Below are 14,279 nucleotides of genomic sequence, written 5' to 3'. Positions count from 1 at the left end.
GAGTCCCTCTCTAGTGGGAGGAGGAGCTGCCGAGTCCCTCTCTAGTGGGAGGGGGAGCTGCCGAGTCCCCCTCTAGTGGGAGGAGCTGCCGAGTCCCTCTCTAGTGGGAGGAGGAGCTGCCGAGTCCCCCTCTAGTGGGAGGAGCTGCCGAGTCCCTCTCTAGTGGGAGGAGGAGCTGCCGAGTCCCTCTCTAGTGGGAGGAGGAGCTGCCGAGTCCCTCTCTAGTGGGAGGAGGAGCTGCCGAGTCCCCCTCTAGTGGGAGGAGGAGCTGCCGAGTCCATCTCTAGTGGGAGGAGGAGCTGCCGAGTCCCTCTCTAGTGGGAGGAGGAGCTGCCGAGTCCCTCTGTAGTGGGAGGAGGAGCTGCCGAGTCCCTCTCTAGTGGGAGGAGGAGCTGCCGAGTCCCTCTCTAGTGGGAGGAGGAGCTGCCGAGTCCCTCTCTAGTGGGAGGAGCTGCCGAGTCCCTCTCTAGTGGGAGGAGGAGCTGCCGAGTCCCTCTCTAGTGGGAGGAGGAGCTGCCGAGTCCCTCTCTAGTGGGAGGAGCTGCCGAGTCCCTCTCTAGTGGGAGGAAGAGCTGCCGAGTCCCTCTCTAGTGGGAGGTGGAGCTGCCGAGTCCCTCTCTAGTGGGAGGAGGAGCTGCCGAGTCCCCCTCTAGTGGGAGGAGGAGCTGCCGAGTCCATCTCTAGTGGGAGGAGGAGCTGCCGAGTCCCCCTCTAGTGGGAGGAGGAGCTGCCGAGTCCCTCTCTAGTGGGAGGGGGAGCTGCCGAGTCCCCCTCTAGTGGGAGGAGGAGCTGCCGAGTCCCTCTCTAGTGGGAGGGGGAGCTGCCGAGTCCCCCTCTAGTGGGAGGAGGAGCTGCCGAGTCCCTCTCTAGTGGGAGGGGGAGCTGCCGAGTCCCTCTCTAGTGGGAGGAGGAGCTGCCGAGTCCCTCTCTAGTGGGAGGGGAGCTGCCGAGTCCCCCTCTAGTGGGAGGAGGAGCTGCCGAGTCCCTCTGTAGTGGGAGGAGGAGCTGCCGAGTCCCTCTCTAGTGGGAGGAGCTGCCGAGTCCCTCTCTAGTGGGAGGAGGAGCTGCCGAGTCCCTCTGTAGTGGGAGGAGGAGCTGCCGAGTCCCTCTCTAGTGGGAGGAGGAGCTGCCGAGTCCCTCTCTAGTGGGAGGAGGAGCTGCCGAGTCCCTCTCTAGTGGGAGGAGCTGCCGAGTCCCTCTCTAGTGGGAGGAGGAGCTGCCGAGTCCCTCTCTAGTGGGAGGAGGAGCTGCCGAGTCCCTCTCTAGTGGGAGGAGCTGCCGAGTCCCTCTCTAGTGGGAGGAAGAGCTGCCGAGTCCCTCTCTAGTGGGAGGTGGAGCTGCCGAGTCCCTCTCTAGTGGGAGGAGGAGCTGCCGAGTCCCCCTCTAGTGGGAGGAGGAGCTGCCGAGTCCCTCTCTAGTGGGAGGGGGAGCTGCCGAGTCCCCCTCTAGTGGGAGGAGGAGCTGCCGAGTCCCTCTCTAGTGGGAGGGGGAGCTGCCGAGTCCCCCTCTAGTGGGAGGAGGAGCTGCCGAGTCCCTCTCTAGTGGGAGGGGGAGCTGCCGAGTCCCTCTCTAGTGGGAGGAGGAGCTGCCGAGTCCCTCTCTAGTGGGAGGGGAGCTGCCGAGTCCCCCTCTAGTGGGAGGAGCTGCCGAGTCCCTCTCTAGTGGGAGGAGGAGCTGCCGAGTCCCTCTCTAGTGGGAGGAGGAGCTGCCGAGTCCCTCTCTAGTGGGAGGAGCTGCCGAGTCCATCTCTAGTGGGAGGAGGAGCTGCCGAGTCCCTCTCTAGTGGGAGGAGGAGCTGCCGAGTCCCTCTCTAGTGGGAGGGGGAGCTGCCGAGTCCCCCTCTAGTGGGAGGAGCTGCCGAGTCCCTCTCTAGTGGGAGGAGGAGCTGCCGAGTCCCTCTCTAGTGGGAGGAGGAGCTGCCGAGTCCCTCTCTAGTGGGAGGAGCTGCCGAGTCCCTCTCTAGTGGGAGGAGGAGCTGCCGAGTCCCTCTCTAGTGGGAGGAGGAGCTGCCGAGTCCCTCTCTAGTGGGAGGAGCTGCCGAGTCCCTCTCTAGTGGGAGGAAGAGCTGCCGAGTCCCTCTCTAGTGGGAGGTGGAGCTGCCGAGTCCCTCTCTAGTGGGAGGAGGAGCTGCCGAGTCCCTCTCTAGTGGGAGGAGCTGCCGAGTCCCTCTCTAGTGGGAGGAGGAGCTGCCGAGTCCCTCTAGTGGGAGGAGGAGCTGCTGAGTCCCTCTAGTGGGAGGAGGAGCTGCCGAGTCCCTCTCTAGTGGGAGGGGGAGCTGCTGAGTCCCTCTGTAGTGGGAGGGGGAGCTGTCGAGTCCCTCTCTAGTGGGAGGAGGAGCTGCCGAGTCCCTCTCTAGTGGGAGGAGGAGCTGCCGAGTCCCTCTCTAGTGGGAGGAGGAGCTGCCGAGTCCCTCTCTAGTGGGAGGAGGAGCTGCCGAGTCCCTCTCTAGTGGGAGGGGGAGCTGCCGAGTCCCTCTATAGTGGGAGGAGGAGCTGCCGAGTCCCTCTCTAGTGGGAGGAGGAGCTGCCGAGTCCCTCTCTAGTGGGAGGAGCTGCCGAGTCCCTCTCTAGTGGGAGGAGGAGCTGCCGAGTCCCTCTCTAGTGGGAGGAGGAGCTGCCGAGTCCCTCTCTAGTGGGAGGAGCTGCCGAGTCCCTCTCTAGTGGGAGGAGGAGCTGCCGAGTCCATCTCTAGCGGGAGGAGTAGCTGCCGAGTCCCTCTCTAGTGGGAGGGGGAGCTGCCGAGTCCCTCTCTAGTGGGAGGGGGAGCTGCCGAGTCCCTCTCTAGTGGGAGGAGCTGCCGAGTCCCTCTCTAGTGGGAGGAGGAGCTGCCGAGTCCCTCTCTAGTGGGAGGAGGAGCTGCCGAGTCCCTCTCTAGTGGGAGGAGGATTTGCCGAGTCCCTCTCTAGTGGGAGGAGGAGCTGCCGAGTCCCTCTCTAGTGGGAGGAGGAGCTGCCGAGTCCCTCTCTAGTGGGAGGAGGAGCTGCCGAGTCCCTCTCTAGTGGGAGGAGCTGCCGAGTCCCTCTGTAGTGGGAGGAGGAGCTGCCGAGTCCCTCTCTAGTGGGAGGGGGAGCTGCCGAGTCCCTCTCTAGTGGGAGGAGGAGCTGCCGAGTCCCTCTCTAGTGGGAGGAGGAGCTGCCGAGTCCCTCTCTAGTGGGAGGGGGAGCTGCCGAGTCCCTCTCTAGTGGGAGGGGGAGCTGCCGAGTCCCTCTCTAGTGGGAGGAGGAGCTGCCGAGTCCCTCTCTAGTGGGAGGAGGAGCTGCCGAGTCCCTCTCTAGTGGGAGGAGGAGCTGCCGAGTCCCTCTCTAGTGGGAGGAGCTGCCGAGTCCCTCTCTAGTGGGAGGAGCTGCCGAGTCCCTCTCTAGTGGGAGGAGGAGCTGCCGAGTCCCTCTCTAGTGGGAGGTGGAGCTGCCGAGTCCCTCTCTAGTGGGAGGAGGAGCTGCCGAGTCCCTCTCTAGCGGGAGGAGTAGCTGCCGAGTCCCTCTCTAGTGGGAGGGGGAGCTGCCGAGTCCCTCTCTAGTGGGAGGGGGAGCTGCCGAGTCCCTCTCTAGTGGGAGGAGCTGCCGAGTCCCTCTCTAGTGGGAGGAGGAGCTGCCGAGTCCCTCTCTAGTGGGAGGAGGAGCTGCCGAGTCCCTCTCTAGTGGGAGGAGGAGCTGCCGAGTCCCTCTCTAGTGGGAGGAGGAGCTGCCGAGTCCCTCTCTAGTGGGAGGAGGAGCTGCCGAGTCCCTCTCTAGTGGGAGGAGCTGCCGAGTCCCTCTGTAGTGGGAGGAGGAGCTGCCGAGTCCCTCTCTAGTGGGAGGGGGAGCTGCCGAGTCCCTCTCTAGTGGGAGGAGGAGCTGCCGAGTCCCTCTCTAGTGGGAGGAGGAGCTGCCGAGTCCCTCTCTAGTGGGAGGAGCTGCCGAGTCCCTCTCTAGTGGGAGGGGGAGCTGCCGAGTCCCTCTCTAGTGGGAGGAGGAGCTGCCGAGTCCCTCTCTAGTGGGAGGAGGAGCTGCCGAGTCCCTCTCTAGTGGGAGGAGCTGCCGAGTCCCTCTCTAGTGGGAGGAGGAGCTGCCGAGTCCCTCTCTAGTGGGAGGTGGAGCTGCCGAGTCCCTCTCTAGTGGGAGGAGCTGCCGAGTCCCTCTCTAGTGGGAGGGGGAGCTGCCGAGTCCCTCTCTAGTGGGAAGAGGAGCTGCCGAGTCCCTCTCTAGTGGGAGGAGCTGCCGAGTCCCTCTCTAGTGGGAGGAGGAGCTGCCGAGTCCCTCTCTAGTGGGAAGAGCTGCCGAGTCCCTCTCTAGTGGGAGGAGGAGCTGCCGAGTCCTTCTCTAGTGGGAGGAGGAGCTGCCGAGTCCCTCTCTAGTGGGAGGAGGAGCTGCCGAGTCCCTCTCTAGTGGGAGGAGGAGCTGCCGAGTCCCTCTCTAGTGGGAGGAGCTGCCGAGTCCCTCTCTAGTGGGAGGAGGAGCTGCCGAGTCCCTCTCTAGTGGGAGGAGGAGCTGCCGAGTCCCTCTCTAGTGGGAAGAGCTGCCGAGTCCCTCTGTAGTGGGAGGAGGAGCTGCCGAGTCCCTCTCTAGTGGGAGAAGGAGCTGCCGAGTCCCTCTCTAGTGGGAGGTGGAGCTGCCGAGTCCCTCTCTAGTGGGAGGAAGAGCTGCCGAGTCCCTCTCTAGTGGGAGGAAGAGCTGCCGAGTCCCTCTCTAGTGGGAGGGGGAGCTGCCGAGTCCCTCTCTAGTGGGAGGAAGAGCTGCCGAGTCCCTCTCTAGTGGGAGGAGGAGCTGCCGAGTCCCTCTCTAGTGGGAGGAGGAGCTGCCGAGTCCCTCTCTAGTGGGAGGAGGAGCTGCCGAGTCCCTCTCTAGTGGGAGGGGGAGCTGCCGAGTCCCTCTCTAGTGGGAGGAGGAGCTGCCGAGTCCTTCTCTAGTGGGAGGAGGAGCTGCAGAGTCCCTCTGTAGTGGGAGGGGGAGCTGCCGAGTCCCTCTCTAGTGGGAGGAGGAGCTGCAGAGTCCCTCTGTAGTGGGAGGGGGAGCTGCCGAGTCCCTCTCTAGTGGGAGGAAGAGCTGCAGAGTCCCTCTGTAGTGGGAGGGGGAGCTGCCGAGTCCCTCTGTAGTGGGAGGGGGAGCTGCCGAGTCCCTCTGTAGTGGGAGGGGGAGCTGCCGAGTCCCTCTGTAGTGGGAGGGGGAGCTGCCGAGTCCCTCTCTAGTGGGAGGGGGAGCTGCCGAGTCCCTCTCTAGTGGGAGGAGCTGCCGAGTCCCTCTCTAGTGGGAGGGGGAGCTGCTGAGTCCCTCTCTAGTGGGAGGAGGAGCTGCCGAGTCCCTCTCTAGTGGGAGGGGGAGCTGCTGAGTCCCTCTGTAGTGGGAGGGGGAGCTGCCGAGTCCCTCTCTAGTGGGAGGGGGAGCTGCCGAGTCCCTCTCTAGTGGGAGGAGGAGCTGCTGAGTCCCTCTGTAGTGGGAGGGGGAGCTGCTGAGTCCCTCGCTAGTGGGAGGAGGAGCTGCTGAGTCCCTCTGTAGTGGGAGGAGGAGCTGCTGAGTCCCTCGCTAGTGGGAGGAGGAGCTGCTGAGTCCCTCTGTAGTGGGAGGAGGAGCTGCCGAGGAGGAGGTTATCATGGATATCATTCAACAAAAGGATCTACCTGCTATGTTAACGTGCAGTCTTGATAATACTGAGAGTGGAGCTGTGTTAACGTGCAGTCTTGATAATACTGAGAGTGGAATGACAGTAGAATGATAGCTGAGGGTAGAATGAAAACAGTTTCGGAAATGATCCTCAAGGATTTCTGGTACTCCACCTTAGAGATCTTATCTCAATTGTTTCCTAAGGGACATAATTGTAAATTCTAAGTGCGGATCTTGGTGCTCAGACATTGACCAAGCACACTTCTCTTCTGCTCTGCATCCAGTATCCATTAGATTAATATTTAGTTAGCGGTAGCCTCTTTTTATTAAATCAACCATCTGTTTGCAGCTTCTAACATAGTAAACATTTTTTTTTAAACGCAACAATCAAATTCAAATACATTTCACTACGTTATTCACAATCAAATTTAAATTGGACAGATTTATTTTCCCTGCCTCAGCCTTTAAATACATGTGAACCAGTATCTCTCTGGGAGTTTTAAACCCACACACACTTCCTTTTCCTTTGTTTGGAAACAGTACCTGTCATTGTTAATAGCTCAGGCAGTAGAATTATTGATTGTGATTGATTGTGATTATTGTGTTTGACTCCGGCCAGAGACAGGAAGGGTTGATAATACATTGACCAGCTATAGGCTTTTGACTAGTGTCTTCCAGTCTACATGGCAACCTTTCACGGTCTAGATTAATATTGTTCTCTGCATCGATGTCATCGACCCCCCTCACTCAGCCAGGAGCCTTTCAGACAGATTATTGACAGTCAGACAGGTTGTTAGGTCAGAATTATTCCATATGAAACCCAGACCAACAAATTTAGATTTTCATGTAATTTAACGCATAAAATTGTCATTTTGAGAAAGGATTGTTGACATATATTGGACATTTGTATCTAAAAGCATTATTAAGAAATATTTATCAAAGTTTTCAAATTTACAATATTTCTTATTTCCCCAGGCCTCCTTTAAGACTCGATAATTTTTTATCTAGAAATGCTGTAAAGCAACCACTAGCGTCACATAAAGCTTTACCGCTCGCACTGCAATATGAGTAGTATTTTGATATCATTAACACTTTTCTTACATTCATTTATTGAATATTGAAAAATATATTTGTCACGCTCGTTGTCTAGGTGGAAATGACCGGACCAAGGTGCAGAGTGGTGAGCGTACATTTTTCCTTTATTTATGTAAATGTCGCCAACAAAACAAGAAACAAAGAAACGACCGTGAAGCTGACTAGGGCTATAGTGCCACTAACAAAGATAACTACCCACAACTAAGGTGGAAAAACAGGCTGCCTAAGTATGATTCCCAATCAGAGACAACGATAGACAGCTGTCCCTGATTGAGAACCATACCCGGCCAAAACATAGAAACAGAAAACATAGAAATAAAGAAACTAGAATGCCCACTCTAGTCACACCCTGGCCTAACCAAAATAGAGAACAAAAGCCTCTATGGCCAGGGCGTGACAATAGCAGCTGTTATTTGGCAAATGTTATTATAAATGTTTTATTATTCGTCGGTGTGACAACAGTATGGCCCTTGGTTGAAGCTCAGTGGAAAATGTATCTCCTTATCATCATATCTAAGAAAATATGACAGCAATGTCGACGAAAATACGCAAATCAACTTGATTGAAGACACATTCATGATCCGTCCGACCGTTACCGAGGACCACTATACCAGATTTTTTTACAGGGTTGTTAGCGTTAGGGTAGTCTTGCCCAAACCTAACATTAGCTCATATTCTAGACGTCGGATTAAAACAAGACTGCGGCGTCCATCAGGTGAACATTGAACTTAAAAATCGTCGGATTGACTACATTTGTAGGTGCAAAAGTTTTTATATACAATTTATAATTTATCACTCTTACGTGCCTATTTTTTGCAAACAATAACCAAATGAGGTGCTACCTTTTTATACCATATCTGACAATGCTAACATATTTTTTTCAGCCGATCTCAAAGTTGGTCCAGCAACAACAGCGCTAGTAGCTAATATTTGCTAACACCAGTCGGATGAGAGGCAAGCTACACGCAAAGGAAGCTATGGAAGGTTTTTCATATGGCTGAGGTCATCTGTGTAAACTGTTGACCTTGACACTTGCTTGTAATCAGAGCACAAACAAAGAAGCACAAACAATGTAGCAAATGTCCTTGGCTGCTACTGCCAGTTAGCTAGCCAACTAGCCAACATTAGCCAGTAACTAACGTAGCTAGCTAGCTACAAGCCAATGAGAGGCTGTAACATTAGCTGTATGGAGAGATTGTAGCGTATTGGTTATCGTCACCGCCCAGAGATCAGAAGATAGTGGGTCCGTGTCTTTGATTAGGAATGTTGACCATTCATAGTTTTGACACCCCTTCCCAGTCTGGACACACACACACACCGGCGCACAAATCCACACACGGTGTGTGCTTATTTTCATTTATTAGATGGCTCCCAAGTAACTTCCACCGAGGTGGATGAGCAGCAGCGCCCTCTGCTGGCGCAGAACACTGAGCAGTTCGTGTGCCACCTCATGCCTCGCTCTCCGAGCCAACTAACCATGTGACAGTCAAGGCCGAGGTTGAGATGCTTATAGTGCTGTGTTATGCTGTATTATTATGTTGGATACTAATGTTGTATTATTATGTTGGATACTAATGTTGTATTATTATGTTATAGTATTATGTCGTAGTATTATGTTGTATTATTATGTTGTATTATTATGTTGTATTATTATGTTGGAACCTAATGTTGTATTATTATGTTGTATTATTATGTTGTATTATTATGTTGTAGTATTATGTTGTATTATTATGTTGTATTATTATTTTGGATACTAATGTTGTATTATTATGTTGTATTATTATGTTGTAGTATTATGTATTATTATGTTGTATTATGTTGTATTATGTTGTAGTATTATTGTTGTAGTATTATGTTGTGCTAAAATATTGGATTATTGTGTTGGATTATTGTGTTGGATTATTGTGTTGGATTATTATGTTGGATTATTGTGTTGGATTATTATGTTGGATTATTGTGTTGGATTATTGTGTTGTATTATTATGTTGGATTATTGTGTTGGATTATTATGTTGGATTATTGTGTTGGATTATTATGTTGGATACTAATGTTGTATTATTATGTTGTATTATGTTGTATTATGTTGTAGTATTATGTTGTGTTATGTTGTAGTATTATGTTGTTGGATTATGTTGGATTATGTTGGATTATTATGTTGGATTATTATGTTGTAATATTATGGTGTGTTATGTTGTAGTATTATGTTGTAGTATTATGTTGGATTATTTTGTTGGATTATTGTGTTTTATTATGTTGTAATATTATGTTGTAATATTATGTTGTATTATGTTATATTATAATGTTATATTATAATGTTGTATTATTATGTTGTATTATGTTGTATTATTATGTTGTAGTATTATGTTCTATTATGATGTATTATGTTGTATTATTATGTTGTATTATTATGTGGGGTTGATACAATTTTCGTGAGGGCAAATGAAGACTGACGTTTTAATTTGGAAATTACTCAATTTAAGAAGCCTTTTTAAACCTTAAATACACTATAAATTAGCATTTCCAGCTGTACAGGAAAATTCCTGCAACAACAGGATGATCAAATTAAAATATGTCATCTGTAGGTGTTGGGTTTAGGTCGTTACACGAGCCCATTCCTTCAGGAGAGCAGGTCCCTACACTTCTTTATAACCACCTGTCCGAACAATGATGTGTCTGGCTGACCTGGCTGACTGACAACGACCTGCCTGGCACACAACGACCTGGGTCTGACAAACAACCACCTGTCTGAAACAACCACCTGCCTGAACAATGATGTGCCTGGCTGACCTGGCTGACTGACAACGACCTGCCTGGCACACAACGACCTGGGTCTGAAACAACCACCTGCCTGAACAATGATGTGCCTGGCTGAGTGAGTAGGGTCAATGGAAACGATGTGGAGTACAACACGAATCTACACCGTGATAGGTTGCCGTTTTAAACTGGAACTTTTGATTGGTGTCAGAAGTGAGATGGCATCTTTGACGCCATTAGAGAGGCTTGTTGTTTCAGACAGGTTGTTGTTTGTCAGGCCCAGATCATCGTGCACCAGGAAGGTCGTTGTCAATCAGTCAGGCTAGCCAGGTCGTTGTGTGCCAGGGAGGTCGTTGTCAGTCAGCCAGGCTAGCCAGGCTAGCCAGGTCATTGTGCACCAGGCAGGTCGTTGTCAATTAGCCAGGCTAGCCAGGTCATTGTGTGCCAGGCAGGTCGTTGTCAGTCAGCCAGGCCAGCCAGGTCATCGTGCACCAGGCAGGTCGTTGTCAGTCAGCCAGGCCAGCCAGGTCATTGTGTGCCAGGCAGGTCGTTGTCAGTCAGCCAGGCCAGCCAGATCATCGTGCACCAGGCAGGTCGTTGTCAGTCAGCCAGGCCAGCCAGGTCATTGTGTGCCAGGCAGGTCGTTGTCAGTCAGCCAGGCCAGCCAGATCATCGTGCACCAGGCAGGTCGTTGTCAGTCAGCCAGGCCAGCCAGGTCATTGTGTGCCAGGCAGGTCGTTGTCAGTCAGCCAGGCCAGCCAGATCATCGTGCACCAGGCAGGTCATTGTCAGTCAGCCAGGTCATTGTGTGCCAGGCAGGTCATTGTTTTTGGCAGTTCATTATTTCAGCCAGGTAGATGTTTGTCAGGCAGGTTGTTAGCTCTGGGTAGGCTGACTCATTGTGTTGGAGAATGGGTAGGTAAGTGAGGTGGTGTATCAGGTGTCCGTGTCATGCAGGGTAATCATTATCAAGACAAGTGCATGGCAGTGCTGGGCTGTCGTTCGGGCTGAAACACAGACACACACAATGTTGTGCCTTTAGGTAATACTGCTAGGCAGATAACGGTGTGATGTGATGTGCTGGGGATGAGGAGGTGGGTGAGCTGGTGAGACTGATCGTTACGCTACCAAACCAAGTGGTGGGGTTGACACACAGACAAAACACATGACTGTGGCTTTAATACTGTGTGATGTGTAGGACAAACAGAGGACTGTGGCTTTAATACTGTGTGATGTGTAGGACAAACAGAGGACTGTGGCTTTAATACTGTGTGATGTGTAGGACAAACAGAGGACTGTGGCTTTAATACTGTGTGATGTGTAGGACAAACACATGACTGTGGCTTTAATACTGTGTGATGTGTAGGACAAACAGAGGACTGTGGCTTTAATACTGTGTGATGTGTAGGACAAACAGAGGACTGTGGGACAAACACAGGACTGTGGCTTTAATACTGTGTGATGTGTAGGACAAACAGAGGACTGTGGCTTTAATACTGTGTGATGTGTAGGACAAACAGAGGACTGTGGCTTTAATACTGTGTGATGTGTAGGACAAACACATGACTGTGGCTTTAATACTGTGTGATGTGTAGGACAAACAGAGGACTGTGGCTTTAATACTGTGTGATGTGTAGGACAAACAGAGGACTGTGGCTTTAATACTGTGTGATGTGTAGGACAAACAGAGGACTGTGGCTTTAATACTGTGTGATGTGTAGGACAAACAGAGGACTGTGGCTTTAATACTGTGTGATGTGTAGGACAAACACAGGACTGTGGCTTTAATACTGTGTGATGTGTAGGACAAACAGAGGACTGTGGCTTTAATACTGTGTGATGTGTAGGACAAACACATGACTGTGGCTTTAATACTGTGTGATGTGTAGGACAAACAGAGAACTGTGGCTTTAATACTGTGTGATGTGTAGGACAAACACAGGACTGTGGCTTTAATACTGTGTGATGTGTAGGACAAACACATGACTGTGGCTTTAATACTGTGTGATGTGTAGGACAAACAGAGGACTGTGGCTTTAATACTGTGTGATGTGTAGGACAAACACATGACTGTGGCTTTAATACTGTGTGATGTGTAGGACAAACACAGGACTGTGGCTTTAATACTGTGTGATGTGTAGGACAAACACAGGACTGTGGCTTTAATACTGTGTGATGTGTAGGACAAACACATGACTGTGGCTTTAATACTGTGTGATGTGTAGGACAAACACAGGACTGTGGCTTTAATACTGTGTGATGTGTAGGACAAACACAGGACTGTGGCTTTAATACTGTGTGATGTGTAGGACAAACAGAGGACTGTGGCTTTAATACTGTGTGATGTGTAGGACAAACACAGGACTGTGGCTTTAATACTGTGTGATGTGTAGGGAGGGAGGTGATGTGGTGCCTGTGAGGTGGATCATTACGCTGCCCACTGCATCTAATGGGACTAATTTAATCAACCAGTTGACTCGCCGTCGGGCCCAGGAAAATAGTTACTCTCGCAAGCAGTCGCCTAGCAACCTCTGATTGGCTAAGGCAAGTAGGCCCAATAGGCACATAGTGAAGAAAGCGGCAAAACCACGACTACTCCTCTTGATTGAGGCAAAGGATGCTGTGCAGCGCTAATATGTACCCCCCCTGGTACACAGAAATAAGGCATTGGGGATTGGTGTCTTGAAGTCCTGTTAAATGAGGCAGAATGTTCAATGATGCGTCACAAAAAAAAAGAACAAAAAAAAGAGTAGAATCAATGGGAACATCAGCTGATTAACTAAAATACAACTTCTATTCTTCTGTGGAGATCACGTAACATCTCACCCAGGTCTCCCGTGGGAGAGAGGTTTTCTGTCCTCAATAGAACAACCTCGTTGAATAAAGATGACATACAAATCTAATACGCATCTTAGGTTAGTTGCAGTAGACTTTTTACCCCCCCCCATTTTTGTGATTTTATGTGTTTGGTTTTTGTAGCTTCAGCTTCGGTTCCTAGTTCAGCAGTTTATTGGTGTCATTACGTGGACACAGCTCATTTAGCCAGGCAGCTGGCTGTTTGGAAGGCAGGCTACTGAACAGAAACCTTTGCTGTAGAACCAATTAGCCATAGCAACACGTGAACGGGAGAGAGGGAGAGGGAGAGAGAGATGCAGAGAGAGACAGAAAGAGGCAGAGAGAGATCGAAGGGAGAGCGGCAGAGAGAGAGTCAGAGAGAGGGGGAGAGAGAGAAGCAGAGAGAGAGAAAGAGAGAGATGCTTAGCAATGTAGAGGGAAGGCAAAGATCAGCTTGGTAATTAAGTAGCGAACTTGGGCAGGTAATTAAGTAGTGAACTTGGGCAGGTAATTAAGTAGTGAACTTGGGCAGGTAATTAGGTCGTGAACTTGGGCAGGTAATTAAGTAGTGAACTTGGGCAGGTAATTAAGTAGTGAACTTGGGCAGGCAACCACATTATTTCGAAAGTTGTTTATGTTAAACACAGATTAAATGTTTTTATTTTTTACATACGGTAGCCTATTGTCAGTATTCTTCTGTTAGCGTAGTCTGAAGGATTTGCTTTGCTACTAATGTGCTTTGCTAGTAATGTGCTTTGCTACTAATGTGCTTTGCTGCTGAGATTTGCCTTGCTACTAATGTGCTTTGCTGCTGAGATTTGCCTTGCTACTAATGTGCTTTGCTACTAATGTGCTTTGCTACTAATGTGCTTTGCTGCTGAGATTTGCTTTGCTACTAATGTGCTTTGCTACTAATGTGCTTTGCTACTAATGTGCTTTGCTGCTCTCCAATCTACAGTGAAACATATTTTTTAACATTCATTTTTTTGCTATGCCTGGCTTGCCACAATATACATCTGAAGTTTCTTTAGTTTTCAGGCTTTTTGTTGTTGTTATTGTTGTAATAAACTATTAATTAGATCATCTTGAATGTAACAGTGTTAGGGGAGTTACTGTGAATGTTAATGTGATGTATGGTTTCATTGCAACATCATGCAGCCTTCAGGCAAATAGGAATTATCAACAACAAAAACATGATGATCATTAAGGCATATATTTAAGTCCCCATAAAACCTTCTTCATTAGACCTAGTTAGTTCGGTGACACTTTAGATAAATCGATGATTCAATTATTGAAAGTAATTCTGAAGTTTGAGGTCTATGGCCAATACAAAACGTGTCTCGGTGACAAGTTAAAAGTAATAAGGGGAGAAAGTTAATGAATCTGATTTGTTATGACTGCTGAAACTCAGGAAGTTAATCTGAGCTCGGTGAGAATGGAGACGGGGGGGGGGGGGGGGTACTTCTCTTGCCTTCTCTCTGTTGGACTGGTGAGAATGGAGACGGGGGAGGGGGGGTGGGGGTACTTCTCTCGCCTTCTCTCTGTTGGACTGGTGAGAATGGAGAAAGGGGGAATCCGTGCGTGGAGAGTTGTCAGCGTGTACATCAGTGTCAGCCGAGCTAGCGATATTAGGGTTGAATGAACATATTATTATGTTGATCAGAAGGTCTCAGCACTCTCTGGGCTTTCACGGCTAATATGACAGCTTTCAGTGTTCATTTTCCATCTTTCCATTCCTTGTCCATAGACCAATAAGAGCCCATCACAATGCCATGAAAGGATCTCTCTTTAAAAAAACAACACCGCATCTGCCAAGATCCCTGAGGTGTCAAACTCTACATTTCAACATTGTGTTTTATGTTTTCTGCCCAGAAATCCATCTCAGCTCCCAGCTCTCAACACAATAGTGTTGCATCAGACTGTGTTCCTACAGTGCATTGTGTTGCATCAGACTGTGTTCCTACATAGTGTTGTATCAGACTGTGTTCCTACATAGTGTTGTATCAGACTGTGTTCCTAC

This window comes from Salvelinus alpinus, chromosome 12 (assembly GCF_045679555.1).
Source record: "Salvelinus alpinus chromosome 12, SLU_Salpinus.1, whole genome shotgun sequence".
Lineage (NCBI taxonomy): Eukaryota > Metazoa > Chordata > Actinopteri > Salmoniformes > Salmonidae > Salvelinus > Salvelinus alpinus.
Note: the sequence above shows the minus strand (reverse complement) of the source record.